At 40.6% G+C, this 14,679-nt stretch overlaps 1 non-coding gene and 1 pseudogene across 1 annotated transcript; both read right to left on the reverse strand.

Moving 5' to 3' along the window:
* Positions 1 to 573: 573 nt before the first annotated feature.
* On the reverse strand, positions 574 to 1,172 carry LOC101658882 (annotated as a pseudogene).
* A 5,988-nt stretch (positions 1,173 to 7,160) lies between these two features.
* Positions 7,161 to 7,353, reverse strand: LOC115871176. The gene has a single exon (XR_004047148.1). It is a non-coding gene; the product is annotated as a U2 spliceosomal RNA (small nuclear RNA).
* Positions 7,354 to 14,679: the final 7,326 nt, after the last annotated feature.

Raw genomic sequence — 14,679 nt, forward strand, 5'->3', positions numbered from 1 at the left:
GTACACTGACTACAACCCTACCTTATCATTTTTTTAAGGGTATCTGTTCCAGAAAAGAGTAAAGATAATGAAGCTGTAACTCTTTTCTGCGCTGATGTAATTTTCAGACCTGGAAACAGGTCTTCACCAGAGCAAATTATTTTGTCCTCACAATAGGAACAACACTGAGATTTTACAGATTAAGCCATTCCGGTGACTGTGGGGACACAAAGACAAAGATGCTTGGTCCTCTTTCTGAATTAGGCCAGAGGTTACTGAAACCCAGGAGAAATAGGTATCTGTTTCCTTAGAAAGAAAACGGCATAAATCATGAAAACATTTTAAAGTCCATATGCCATGACTCTTTCGGAAGACCTTTCCTGTGCTTTGTGATACTGACAAGCTCCTTCAGAAGTAGGCAGAGTTCAGGTGCTCATTCGAGTAAGGCATTTCCCCATAATCACTGAAGGATGCCAAGGAAAAGTTTGCTCTTGGACCTCGTATTCGTTTTTTTAAAGCACAAAGTCTTGTTTTTCTGACTAGCTTTAATTTCAGAAATTACATTAGGCATATCTTATTTTCGAAATCCGTCCTTTACAGAGAAGACTGGAAATGTCTCAAGTCCATCTTTGGGGCCTTTGGGAATTCTTGCTGACTGAGCAACATTTTTAGTTGAGAAAAGTGTTTCTTTGTTTTGCTAGTACTTTCTGAGGAAGAGAGCGTGGGCGTCGACTGTCCAGATGCAGGTGTACGGAAGATCAAGGCAGGGCTCTTGGCCGGGGAACCAGACATCTCATGATTGCGGTTCTCGGACCTCAGAGCCTTCCTCTCCGAAGTCCTCCGAGCGGGGTTAGCCTTACGAGGGCCAACACGGCTCAAGACACTTTTGGCATCTTTGTACTTTTTCACAATTTTTGCTTCTTTAAAACTGAGTGTGAAAATAAATGAATAAATAAAAGTTTAAAAACCTGAGTGTATAACTTTTTGCATCTCAATTCAGAAGTTTCTTTATTTGGGTGTGTCAGTTTGGGCTTCGGCTTGAGGCACACTCAGGAGTTTTCCAACACCTGTAACTGGGAACAGTATGGACGTGTTTCTTCCAAAGTGCTCTCAGCATAGGAGACAGCGGCTTGGCCGGGGCAGCTAGCTTGTAGTTCCCGGGCCGCAGCCTCAAAGTAGTCCTTCTCTCTCATGTGGTAAGTCTCATCGCTATTTTTTAAAGGATGCATCATATTCTACTGTGTGTGTGTATCACAGTTTCTTTATCCATTCTTCTTGTTTTTTTCTTTTTCTTTTTTGAATACATCATTTTATTGGGGGCTTATCCAACACTTATCACAATCCATACATCCATCCATTGTGTCAAGCTCATTTGTACATTTGTTGCCATCATCATTCTCAAAACATTTTCTTTCCACTGGAGCCCTTGGTATCAGCTCCTTGGGTTTTTTTTTTAATCATATTATTGGGGGCTCATACAACTCTTATCACAATCCATACACACATCCATCATGTCAAGCACATTTTTACATTTATTGCCCTCATCATTCTCAAAACATTTGCTCTCCACGTAAGCCCTGGCATCAGCTCCCATGCTTCTGCTGATGGCCATTTCAGCTGTTTCGAGCTTTTTATTTTGTCCTGTGCTGCAGTACATATGGGAGAGCGTGTAGTATTGATATTTTCACAATATTGAGTCTTTCTATCCATGAACTAGGGATAGTCTCCCATTTGTGTATGCCTCCTTTGATCTCCTGTACTAATGTCCGTTAGTTTTCTTTGTATGGGACTCATTGCTTTGGTTGGGTTTATTCCTAGGCATTTCATCTTTTGTGTAACTATTGTAACTGGCATTATTGTCTTCATGTCTCCAAGCCTTCAGCAAGCAAGGTTGTGCCACCTGCACATTGAAGTTATTAATAAGCCTTCCTCCAATCCTTGTGCTGCATTCTCGTGCAGATAATCCAACTTTTCAGATTATATGCTCAGCATGCAGAGTGGATAAGCATGGTGAAAGGATAGAACCCTGGCACATACTTTCCTGTTGATTTTTAAAGCTTCCGGTATTCCCTTGTTCTGTTTGAAAGACTGCATGGAGCATCAAAGCAGAGGAACAGCTAGCAAAGTAGAAGGACAGGGGGAACTTTCCAAGGAAAGTACCATATATACTTGGGTATAAGCCGAGTATTAAAAAAAATACTTTTATTGGGGGCGCTAACATCTCTTATCACAATCCATACATTCCTCCAGTGTGTTGAGCACATTTGCACATATGCCGCCATCATCATTTTCTTTTCTTTTTTTAAATCATTTTATTGGGGGCTCGCACAACTCTGATAACAAACCATACATACATCCATGTTTCAAGTACATTTGTACATTTGTTGTCATCATCATCCTCAAAACATTTGCTTTCTGTTTTAGCCCTTGGTATCAGCTCCTCATTTTTCCCCTCCCTCCCAACTGCCCCTTCCTCATGAACCCTCGATAATTTATAAATTATTATTTAATCATATCTTACACTGTCTGACGTCTCCCTTCACCCACTTTTCTGTTGTCCATCCCCCAGGGAGGAGGTTCTATGTAGATCCTTGTAATCAGTTCCCCCTTTCTACCCCACCTTCTCTCCACCCTCCCAGTATCGCCACTCTCAGCAATTGGTCCTAAAGGGATCATCTGTCCTGGCCTCCCTGTGTTTCCAGTTCCTGTTCAGTTTTTGTGGTACAATTAGGTGCCTCAGCTGATATTCAGGTCAGCTTATACTCGAGTATATATGGTAAGTAGCATGTGCCATAAACTACATCTTTGCACACCTGTTGACTAGAATCTAAGGAGACCTGTGATGAGCTACAAGATGGGGATGCAAATAATAGATCATGGGACTGGGTATGCTTCGCCACAAAACAGTCTCTGAGTCTCGTCTAGTTGCATTTAAAAGCCTCACTGAGAAAAAGCTCTCAGTATCTCCACCTAGAGTCACACATCTTAGCCTTTAAAGTTCAGAGTGACTGGACTTGATTATAAAAAACGGCTTTAATCACAAGCATGTGGCATCAACTATTTCTATACCTACTTATCAAACGTATGGCATCTTAGAAGTGTAGCTCTTTCCCCACTGTGAATACTCTCACTGCCATCGAGTCAAATCTGACTCACAGTGGCCCCCTTTGATTTCTGAGACTATAACTATTCACGGGAGTAGAAAGCCCCATCTTTCTCCCTCAGAGCTTCTGGTGGTTTTGAGTTGCTGGTGGCTTTGAACTGCCAACCATGTGGATCACAGACCAACATGTAACCACTACACCACCAGGGCTCCACACCTCTACCAATAATTTTAGAAGGATCTATTCTCCTATTGAAGTGGAACATGTTTGAAAGTCCCCTGTGTTAGGGTTTGTATAGTGCCTAAATTCATAGACACTCGTGTGTATAAGAGTTTGTAAGAGATGAAAAAATAATAATAATTTATAAATTATCAAGGGTTCATGAGGGAGGGTGGGGGGCAGGGAGGAGAAAATGAGGAGCTGATATGAAGGGCTCAAGTAGAAAGCAAATGTTCTGAGAATGGTGAGGGCAACAAATGTACTTGACACAATGGATGGATGTATGGATTGTGATAAGAGTTGTATGAGCCCCCCAATAAAATGATTTTTTAAAAAGAAAGAAAGCACCATTGCAGGAATCTTAATAAAAATAATAGAGAGTTTTATATGAAAGAGCTATTGTATATTGAGACAACATCCCAGCCCAGTCCAGATCAAGTCCTTAAGTCCAATATTTCCCCATATTTCAATACAAGTCCATAAATTCCTCTTCAGACTCATGCAACACATGCAATGATGCCAAATGCAGGAAAATCACAGGCCAGTGGGTGGAAAGTCTTGTGGATCCAGTGTCAGTGGAAGCATCTCAGTGCTGGCAGGGGTCTCTACGTGGCCTTCAGTTCCAGGGCGCTAGCTAGCTCCATATGTCTTCTCAGAGGAATGTCTCTCAGGGAGTGTGTCTGTGTCCTACCTCCAGCGAGCTATTTATCTCCTTAGCGCCTCCAAATGTGGTCATCAAGCTGTGACCTGATTGACAGGCTAAACTCCATCCTTTCACTCTTAATTCTCTCAAATTGGCAACAGATTATGTAACTACCACAGGCTTTTATGATGCCCAAGAGTTTCACCCCCTTCATTCAGCAGCCTAGTCAGCATTAGCAGTCTTCTTCCATCTGTTAGGTTTCCTTATATGACAGCAGCTGGAGGCACATGTTTCCTGCTTGCTTTCTCAAAGGTTTTTGTGATGTTCTGTGTCAAGTTCAAATACATAGGGTTTCTACTCGGGCACAGAAGCAAGTCATCATCTTCATCAACCTGTCTCCCATTCTCCAAACTCATCAACTGTCTTTCTAGTTGTCTTCCTCTACAGTTTCCTCCTATGCATTAGAACCTCAGAAATTTGATGACTCATCTCTAATGGAAATGAGCCGTGTGGTTATCATAGAGGAGCCTAATTAGCAGCATTTGTTTATTTGTTCATTCTGGAAATCTGGAATGGCCAGCACCAGCTTGATCTTTCTGTGAACCTGGTCACGCCTTTTGTAGCTTTACTACAAAAGAAATCGAAACTGCCTGGCACCTGAACTCACTCTTCTTACAAATACCTTCTCCTATGCCTATTGATAAATATGCTACTTATCTCACATTTTATGGACTATAAGGCATGCTGGTGGTGCTGTTGGAAAGCATTGGGTGGCTAACTGCAAAGTCAGAGGTTCAAACCCACCATGGGAACAAGGTGAGGCTGTCTGCTCCCAGAAATATTGACAGCCTCAGAAACCCTACGTAGAGTTTCCATGACTTGGAATTTCCTTGATGACAGTGAGTGGGTATGGACAAAACTCTGGTTCTTTTCAGATAGGCACCTGGTTTGAATAATGGGGGGAATGTGAAGCTTTCCCATGCCAGTTCACTCTCTTATTGGATGCTGTAGTGCAGTGATTTTTTTAATATGGGACTTGTAGTCATAGTTTTTATAATATCCACCAAATGAGTGAATGGGACTATGCAAATATGAGGTGCCTATGTCCCTCCCCATGCCAGTCTCAGGGCACTGGATAGCTTCCTAATGAAGTAAATCATGTACATTTGACCCTTGTGGTGGGACTAAGCAGTAAGGTGTACGGAACCCTTACATGGGGATTGGTCCATTTTCTATCCCTCTAGACTTAAAATGAGCCATCCCAGAAGTGGGAAGTATAGATCTAAATATCATTAAGGAAAAAAAAATGCTAAACAGGAGTAAAGTGCATCTTTTAGACCCAGGATTTATGTGCTGAGCCTCCCAGAGAGCTGTGACACCAGAGATCGCAAGAGGTAGTAAGGGGTTGTGGCCGAGAAGTGCTGGTGCCTGAGGCGGCAGAACTGAGAGCAGGGCACAAGACAGAGCAGCAGTCTTCCTCGCCTCCAGAGTGAGAAAGCTGAGTGCCTGTGGGCAAAGGACTTGCTGGCAATGCGAGGTGCCTCTGCGTACGTACTGGCAGAGCTCAAAGCACTTTGTAGCACTTGCTGAGCAAGGTGGGCCCAGGTTGAAGGGCCACAGTGCCAAGCGGTTGAAAGGGACTGAGAGAATATTGAACAGTGGAGGGATGTGGAGATATGATTCCAGTGAAGCACGAGTGGAAGGCTGATGATTTTTATTTATTCTCTTCTTATGAAGTTAGAATCAGACACCTCCCCTGTGCCATCGCTACAGCCGCAGTATAAGTTTAAGTAAGTTTTATGTGACTGTGAAAATCTCCAAGGCTCAAAAGTTAATCAGTATTTCTCAGCCCAAGTGTCCATCAATAGATAAATGGGAAATAAAATGAGGGACATGCATACAGTCGAATATTATTCAGCCATAAAGAGAAATTCATGGATGCTACATAAATTATACATAATGGATGTCTATCAACAAGGATGAACCTTGATAACATTATTTTAACTAATGAAAAAAGCCACTTACAGAGGATAATTCAAACTCTCACCCCTACACTCCACTGCCATAAAAGAAAACACACATGCACGTGCACACACAAACTAAACCTATTGCATCAAATTGATTCTGACCCACAGCTACTTACAGGATGGAGTAGACCTGTCCCACAGGCTCTCTAAGGTTGTAAAGCTTTAAAGAAGTTATCACATCTTCATCCTGCAAAACACTAATTCTTTGGTTACCAGTAGAGCACTTTAACCACTGCACCACCAGGGTTCCTTTAAATGATCTCACTTATGAAATATCTAGAGTAGGCAAATGCATAGGCAATAAAATGTATTTGTGGTTAAAAGAGGCAGGAAAAATGGGGTCATTACGTAGAGGCATTGAATTTTGTACAGGGTGATGAAAAATTTGGAAGCAGTCATATTTTTGCACAACACTTTAATGTAATTTATATCACTAAATTATATATTTCATTAAACATGGTGGAAATGACCCGTATTTTATTATATATATTTTGCCACTATAAAAATAGGTTAATAAATATTTTTCATCTCATAGCATGCTTTTCATCAATTTTAAAAGGAAACATGGGGAGGAGGGAAAGTAGAAATGTATTCTTTGCATTTCCTTGAAATATATGCATACATGTTCATGAAACAGTGATCACAATGGATAGACTCATCTAGAAATTAACAATGACACAGGTAGGGGCATATATTACATTGCTTTTTGTAATCGTGAGTTTTTGTTGTTGATCTTGATGACAAATGTACATCATTTAAATTCCAATGTATGTATCTGACAACCTACACTTCGGGCAGTGCACTGTCACATTCAGAGAGTTCACATGAGTCTTCTTAATCTCAACCTTGAAAGATGTGGGACAACACTTCCCGTGCTGCTTCTCTCCCCAGCACATGTATGCATTTATCTGCTCTTGGAGTCATCTGCCTGTTGATTTTCTCGTCCTCAACAATGGGTTAGCCATTCACATGAAGACATTTTTCTTTCTTTCATTTGCCAGTCTGTACAAAGAACTGCATACTTTGTTTCATGCTGTTAACATGCATTATTCAGAAAGCGATGATTGAGCCAATGTGGCTCCATTAGTCCAGGAAGTGGCATTTATGTATAATCCATGTACTACTTTTAAAGCTGTAAAATTGTGGACTTCAAGGCAGACAATAATCAAGCCTAACTTCTCTCTCTTTTTTTAGCACACTGTTCTTGGAGGTACTGTGATACCAGGTCAATGAGTGGAATGGAAGGAGCACGTTATTGTTTCATCGCCTAATTTAAAAAATTTTCATTTACTATATTGTCCTTGGATAAAGGATGTATCAGATATTAAATTGATTATAAAAAATGCTACACTTGATATCACCCAAAAGGCCAAGAAGAAATAAACCTGGCCTCTCTTGATTGGAGCTTTAATTTTTGGCATTACAAATTTTAAATGCTTCTTATGTATATGATTACAAAATCAAATAATATGATAAAATATTGGAATGGGAAAATAATACCTTCTCAGAAGCAGAGTCAGATTATCATTAAGCATGCTCTTCACTACAAAATAAGTAAATCAATGTGAAATTGTTTATTACAGATAAGTAAGTAAGCAGATGCTTAACTCTGGTTTCTGGGCATTCGTCCTTGCCAGGGATTATAAATTTAACAAGAGACTTTAACGATGTAGGGAGGTCCTGGGGGCTTGGAGAGAGACAAACGGTGGCAATACCTGGAAGCAGAATCTTTGCTCCCATGAAAACACGAGAAACTGTTTACTCCAGGTTAATAAATAACAAAGCCCTTGCTTATCCAGTGTATTGGATAATCCAACACTGATCCTGAGATTCACATTAATCGAATCTTAGAAAGGCTTCGACTTGTGTCTGGGACACATGAGTCATTCATTAGTTCATTATCACAACAATCAGTTGGAAATGATTGTAAATGCTTTGATTTAATTGCTTAAATTTGGCTGAACTATTTCCAAACTGGTTTTGCTCCATTATCCCTCTGAAAATGCTTTCATCTGTGATCCAATTTTGTCTCCTCTTGTTAAAAGGAACAACAAAAATAACTAAAGATCTAAGCTACTCTGCTGAGGTTCATGAGATCACTGGATCAGTAAAGTGTTCTTCACATAACAATCAACCCAAGTCATTGACTTTTCGCAAGAGGCATAGATTTGTTATCATTAAGTTCCACAGAAATATGATATGCAGTGGACACAACCTGTTTGCCCTTATTTATGGATGAAGATCCAAGACAGTAGCCTTTGGTATGGATTACTTCTCAGCTAAAGAAAATACAAATCCTCGCAACTGGACCAAAATCATCACAAAACCAAAAGAAACAGCTCTAAACTCATTGCCATCGAGTCAGGGCTGACTCATATCAACCTCCCTGTAGGTTTCCAAGACTGTAACTATTTACAGAAGTAGAAAATCCAGTTTTTCTCCTGTGGAACTGCTGGTAATTTTGAACTGTGGACCGTGGGGATGGCCACCCAACTCATAATCAGGGCTCCTTAAATAAATAGCATGCATGATAAATGGAGAAAAGATTGAGGTTGTCATGGATTTTATTTCACTTGAATCCACGGTCAATGCCAATGGAAGCAACTGTCAAGAAAGCAAAGGCATGTTGCATTGGTCAAGTCTTCTGAAAAAGACCTCTTTAAAGTGTTAAGGAGCAAATATAATAACCCCGCCCCCTTTTCTTTAGGGTTAAGGTGACCCTGAGCCAAACCATGGCATATTCCATGACTTCATATGCATGTGAAAGCTAGATAATGAGTAAGAAGACCATAGAGGAATGGATGCATTTGCATGTTAGTGTTGTCAAAGAATTTTCAAATTACCATGGACTGCCCAAAGAACTAACACATCCTGTCTCAGAAAAAAATATAACCAAAAGAGCAAGGATGGTGAGACATTGTCTTGTGTATGTTGAACATGTTATGAGGAAGGACCAGTCCCTGGAGAAGAACTTCATGCTTGGTAAATAGAGGATCAGTGGTAAAAAGGAAGTCCATCAGGAGATGGAATGACACAGTGCCCGAAATAATCAGCTTCAACACAACAATTGTGAGGATGGCTCAAGATCAGGCTGTGCTTTGTTTGCAGAGTTGCTTTGAATTACAACAAATTTGATGGCCCTGAATGACCTAGTGGCAAGTGGAGGGTGGGAAAAGGTCTTGTACATGATCGAAGCAGGCCAGCACAACTTATCTTCCTTTAAAGGCAATCAATATATGTTTTTGGTTTTTTTAAATCATGATTGCTAATGTAGAGGTCTGAAGATAAATGCCAAAGTAAACAGTTCAAAGATATGGAAGAGTTTGCCTCTGACGAGCAAGAAATGGGGTCTGGAACTGAAGACCTCCCAGGTTTAGGCAATAGACCTTGTAGGTTTAATTCTAGCAACTAGATAGTGGATTGAAACCCACTGAGAGGTTGCTCCAAATGATGACCAGGTGTTTGGTTTCCAGAGGATGCCAGTCCTGTACATTTCTGATGCTCTGTTTTGAACCCAATATCCTTGAACTCATTGAATTTAAGTAGCCACAGAAAATCCATATTAGATTCTAGTTAGTTTTCCTCAATTAAGAGGTTGTTGGAATTGTGTTATCAATCAGCAGAGTCTCCAAACCATAGTACTGTGAATTTTATTTGAAGCACCCTCATATTTCATTACCTGAAAGGATGACCAAGCCTGGATTCTATGACCATTCAGTAAAGTAGGAATAGGCATGGAAGTTCAAATACAGACAGACAGCATCATATCCGGAGCTTTACATGTTTCATCTCTTTTGAAATCCTCACAGCGACACTATTGAGTAGGTGGGGTTGTTTTTGTGCAACAGAGAAGGAAACTAAGAAGGGAATTCATGAAAGGCATGCAGTAAAACAAGCCACGGTATGCTGGGATTTGCACTTACGGGACCTGACTCCGATGTGATGCTCCATTTGGTCCTTTTACTAGTTTTGAATTTAGGCCTTTAAGAGAACTTGATATAATGAGGATTGACAGGCATGGAATGATATTTGAGGTGATATTTGGAGCCTTCAAAGTGATTTTCAATGCACAGTTGATCTTTTCATTTCTGGTGGGAAAACAGTTCCTTCTTTGACAGTGAGTAGAAAAATCTGGTACTTAGAGATATTTGCTTTACATCTTGATCATAAGAAATGCAGCTAATTGCAAATAGAGATCAACCTGTCCAGAAAACATACACTCAACCCCCCAAATACATTACCAGATGCCACAGAGATCAAGGATTTGTGAGACAACTAAGAAGGCTCTTCTCACAGTAATTCCTTGTTGATGGGTTAATCTCTGGCTCTGACAGACTCTGAGACTGTGGAGATTGAGAGGAAACAATAAGTAATCTCTCTTGATATTGGCAAAGTCTTGTCATTTCACTCAGCACACACACTCGTGGGAAAGCAAGCTTTTGCTGTTATCCTGGTGAGTAAACACAAGGCAGTCACAATCTACATGTCAGTTGAAGTGCAAGCTTGTTTCTAAGGAAGAAAATGTAACCATGTGCAGTTGGTTATCAGGGAGGGAACCAGAGAAAGAGTGGTCAGGCTTGGTGCCAAAGCTTTGCATCAAGAAATTGCAGACTGGCTAAAGCAGTGGTTCTCAACCTTCCTAATGCCTCATCCCTTTAATACAGTTCCTCATGTGTGGTGACCCTCAACCATAAAATTATTTTTGTTGCTACTTCATAACTGTAATTTTGCTACTGTTATGAATCGGGCGACTGCTGTGAAAGAGTTGTTCGACCCCCAAAGGGGTCACAACACACAAGTGGAGAACCACTGATCTAAAATATAAAGGCCTCATTCCAGAGTGCCAAACCTTGAGGGCAGAGTTCCTGCACGGAGCAGCTCATTCCCAGAGAGGACTGCAGGGCTGGCCTCAACTCGAGACATCCTGTCCGTAGATGACAGCACTATAGAGGGTGGCTTTGAAGACATAGTTCGGGGAGTCTGTCTGATGAGCACACATTGGGGCAAACCAAGACGAGAGTGCAACAGACCGGCGAAGGGAGGGAAGTCTCAAAGTGCCCGAGACATCCTGATTGTGGACTTCTGACTTAGGGACAGCATTAGGCACCTCATCCGAACTGCTTGGGCATTACTCACTAGGAGGCCATGCTGAAAGTCTAAATGGGGCGGGGAGAGGGGGGGAAGGGCAGCACTGGATCATTCCATCCCTGACTACAATTAGAGCAATAGAGACCTGCAAGGTGTGTGACTATCAGCCACACAACTGAGGACTAAAAGGGTATAAGTGGTGTTAGGTTAGAAGGTCCCGGGATATGGAACCCTGAAAGAAAAGGGGTTGGACTGAGGGATTATAACAGGTCCTGCCTGCTATTTCGTAAAGAAATATTCATCTACTCTGGGTCAGGACATCAGTTAGACTTGGAACTATTTATATGGCTTTTTTCTTTTCTTTTTTTGGTGTGTGTGTGTGTGTGTGTGTGTGTGTGTGTGTGTGTGTGTGTGTATCTATATAATATAGTTGGAACAGGCAACCTCACAAAAACAGTGCTGGGAATGATAGTGGGGGTGGTACATGGGAGCGGAGGAGGCAGGGGGAGGTGAGTGGTGAGCCAATAATGACAATAATAACAGGGCCAGGGGAAAAACAAGGGTTATAAAAATGACAGTGAGGAGGATCTAGTGTTCCTAGTCGAGTTAGATAATATCAAAAAGTGTCTGAGAGGAATTACTGAGAGGTGAATAGTGGGTAAGCATAATTTTGGGGCAGGAGGTAAGAAAAAGAGGAAATAAGAGGAAAGCAAAAATATATAGATAGGTATAAATATAGATATATAATTATGTAATATAGGTGTAATTGTATATACATGCACATATATGTAAAAACAATAAGGAAGCAGACGGACTTTGGGCCTCTACTAAAATATCACCCGAGTATAGTTTGTTCTAATAATATGGCATTGTATGATATTCACCTTCCTGACACAATTGCTGAAGACAAAATGGTGCATAAGCAAATGTGATAAAGAAAGCTGATGGTGCCCAGCTATTTAAAAAATACAGCATCTGCGTCTTAAAAGCTTGTAGTCAAACAAGTGGCCATTGAGCAGGGGAGGAACAAAGCACATACGAAAGAATCATGCCAGCCTGTGTGATCATGAGGTGCCGAAGGGAATAGTTATCAGACGTTCAAAAACAAGCAATCAAATGGATGTGAAGTTGTGTGGGCAAAGTGGAGACCCCAAATCCACCTGAAAGACAATTGGACAGACCCTCACCGATGGGCCATGTGGTGGGGATGAGGAATTCAGGCTCCAGTATAGCATTAATGAAGCAGATGACTATCCTCTGGTTCTTTAATATTTCCTCCCCTTACTATTTTTTTAAAATCATTTTATTGGGGGTTCATACAGCTCTTAGCTCCCCTTACTATTAAGGCTTATGTTTCACTTCATTAAAACTGTTAGAACTACGTATTTGTGATAGGTAGGTTTATTGTGCCAACTTGGCCAATAAGAACATATGAGTTTAATAAGGTCTCAGTTTGATTGGTGAGAAAAGAGGTAAATGGCTCAGCAAGCCCTGTCTCTCTCTCTTTTCCTCTCTGGTGATCGGGCCAACGTGCAGTTGCCTTACCTAGTTCTCTGCCTCAACTTGTGAGCTAAACTGCCTGTGAGACACCCAACCAGTGGATCATGTTGCTGGAGCTTGAGGTTCCTTTGAGACCTGCTTTGCCACGTTGCTGGTGTACACATCCCTTGAGTTGGGACTGTTGGATCCTGTCATCTCGCTGACTGGTGGTAACCTGCCTTGCTGTTTGCTGCCTGGAGCCAGATTGCCTGCATTGCCCTATGGAAGACTCCAGCTCTCTGCTTCCTTTATCTTGAACCCAGCAGCCCTTGTGAGTTGAAGGGCTTCCAGTATATTAACTGTTCCATAGAAGTGAGTTGAACTGAGCCCCCTGTGCTGCTGTGTAGACTAATTAGCTGTTATATTCCTCTTTGCTGTATATATCTCTATCTCTATCTCTATCTCTATCTCTATCTCTATCTCTCTATCTATCTATCTATCTATCTATCTATCTATCTATCTAATCATAAGTGTCCTGGTTTTGTTTCTCTAGAAAACTCTGTCTAACACAGTATTTTCAGGAGTATAAGCAAGATCAGTTGATGCAGGAATGCCAGTATACATGGCCCTACAGAAACAGCAATGGGAATAATGATTCCCTAAGTATACAGGAAGACAGTGGGGGAGGTGTGGACTGAAAGCAATGATGAACTCCATCAGAGGGAAGTGAGTAAATAACAGAATTGTAGGTGAAAAAATATATGTTATAATAATAAAATATTAATACTATTATATAACAATAACAACAAGGGTTCCTGGGGGAAAGGGTTGGAGAGGGAGGGAATAAAGGGAAGCTGATATTAAAGAATTTAAGAAGAAATAAAATGTTTTGAAACTGATTATAGTGGCAATTGTACAACTATGCCTGAACTATGGGAATTATGGAATGTTATGTCACCTGTAAGAGCTTCCCAATAAAATGAAGAATTAAAATTTTAAATACATAAAAAATAAGAATAAAGTATAAAGGCCATTCATTGTCAACACAATGCTAAGCTCTACCACCTGGAAAAGAAGAGAGTTTGCAGAAAAGATCTACTGGCATCTCAAGATCTGTGAATGTCATCCTGAAAAAGATGCCTGGCCAAGTAACTGCATCTCCCACAGCTGCCTGCTTTCTCCAGCTCCTGACTCACAGCCCACAGCCCAAGCTGCCCCACATTTGAGGTTGAGTGATATGGTCTTCCTTTTTCATACACATTCCCATCAGTTCCTACTCAGCTTCAGCTTTGCTATCTTCTATATCAAGCACTAAAAACCTTGGCCAATGTCCACCTGCAATATCAACTAACTTGTCCTATACCTGCAATCTAAGTGGTCTTCCATATGTCCATTCTTCAAGTATTAGAAGATAGATCATGTACTATGTCCTTTGTATTAGTTTCACATATAGCTGAGTTCTGGTATAAAATATCTAAACAGGTAGATTCTGGGATGACTTAAGTTATATCGTGACCAAAAAAATTCAGGCTGTCTGTTTCTATCTAAACTCCAAAATCAGCAACTGGCACTAAGATTTGAAATATTGTTGTGGTACATTGACCCTTAAAAGCACACTACTTTTAGACTATTTCGTCTGATCTGATGTTTGCTTGTTAATTAATGTAAGTTCATGCTTTTAGTAGACCTTTGAATTCCTCCTACAAAACGCAGGTAGTCAAATTTTTGTGACAAACATAATTAAAAATTTTCTTTTGCAATCAGGAAATTTTTTTATTTTTATGTGTCAATAACAATTTTATTGAACATAATTCACATGTTATACAATGGTACAATCAGCACGATAATCAATTTTAGAACACCTTCCCCTTCCTTGTACTCATTATTATTACCCTGGCTATCAGAAAGAATAGTATCTGGGGTCTTAAAAGCTTATTTTAAAACAAACAACCATCTAAATGAGGCATTGGCTAAATCTACACAGAACAAGCATACCAGAGGAGGCCTGGCAGGGCTTGATCAAGGGTAATGTAACCAAGAGGAATTACTGAAATCCAAATGAAGGCTGAGCATTGTAGTGGGACAAGAGGAAAGTAAAAGGAAATAGAGGAAAGAACTAGGAGGCAAAGGGCATTTATCG

The sequence above is a fragment of the Echinops telfairi genome, unplaced genomic scaffold, assembly GCF_000313985.2.
Source record: "Echinops telfairi isolate 266 unplaced genomic scaffold, ASM31398v2 ScPeMD7_3533;HRSCAF=4204_0, whole genome shotgun sequence".
Lineage (NCBI taxonomy): Eukaryota > Metazoa > Chordata > Mammalia > Afrosoricida > Tenrecidae > Echinops > Echinops telfairi.